Here is a 1,237-nt window from a genome sequence, read left to right as displayed (position 1 = left end):
GGCAGGTCTCCGGGATACTTTCGCTTTGCCCTCAATGCCGAGGCTGCTGGTGTTGGGGGCTCTGGACAGCCTGGCAGGGCAGTGGCATCGGATCCGGAGCTGGCAGAGTTGGGGGGTGGAAGGTGTGCTTGGAGTTCTGTGACCCCGCTTTTCCTTTGGTTCACCGACAGCAAGCCCCACCGGGCGCCTCGTGCCCTCAGCGGGCTTCCGGGGGGAGGGGGCGGCCAGGGGTACACCAAATAGGCTCTATTGACAAACGGTGTCTTGGGGCTCCGTGCACGCTTCCCTCGCTGAGGATTTGCAAGCGCGAGGGGGCGGGCTGGGCGACTGGGAGAGCGCGGTGGTTTGGGGACAAGCACACCTGTTGGTTCCATTGTCACCTGCTGGTTCTGTTCCTGCTTCACTGCTCTCTGCCCCCTACACGGTGCGAGTTACAGCCCCTGCTTTCCCGATGGCTCCGGGCTGTGGGTGTCAAAGGCCTGGGGCCCAGAGGGCGCAGGAGGCAGGCGGGGCAGCCTGCACCACAGCACATACAGCCTCCAGGCTCACACACTGCCTCACACGGCCTCCAGGCTCACACACGGCTCTCCAGGACTTACATGGGGCCTCCAGGCGCGCTCTCTCTCGCGCGCTCTCTCTCTCGTGCTCTCTCTTTCTCTCTCGCTCTCTCTCTCTCTCTCTCTCTCACACACACACACACACACACACACACACACACACACACACACACGGCCTCACACGGCCTCCAGGTCTCACACAAGGCTCCCCAGGGCTCCAGGCACAGCCTCCAGGCTTGCACGTGGCCAGGGCTCAGGGCAGACCTGAAATTGCCCCCTGGGGCCACTGTGGCATCAGCTAACAGAGGGCTGGGGCCGGCCTTCCTCCAGCCGCTCAGTCCCATGCACAGCTCCTGGCCAGGCCCCAGAGAGCGGACAGCTGCAGTGACTAGTGTCCGGACGGTGGGTTCTCCTGTGCTTGGGCGTCTAGTCCCACTCGAGCTTCACTGCGGCTGCCCGGTCCTCCCCGCGCACAGCAGCCGGCCTCCTCCTGCGAGTGGGGCGAGTGGGGCGATGGGGCGATGGGGCGCTGTTCTTCCCCAGGCTCTGGCTTCTCCATCAGAGGACTGGGGTTTGGAGAGATGATCCGGCAACTCGACTCCAGCCCCCAGAGCAAGAAACTGGTGCCCAGTGTCACTGCAGCGCTGGCCGTCCCGCTGGTGTGGCGCTGGGCAGAGCTG

Source organism: Myotis brandtii, unplaced genomic scaffold (genome assembly GCF_000412655.1).
Source record: "Myotis brandtii unplaced genomic scaffold, ASM41265v1 scaffold986, whole genome shotgun sequence".
In the NCBI taxonomy this organism is placed as follows: Eukaryota; Metazoa; Chordata; class Mammalia; order Chiroptera; family Vespertilionidae; genus Myotis; species Myotis brandtii.
Note: the sequence above shows the minus strand (reverse complement) of the source record.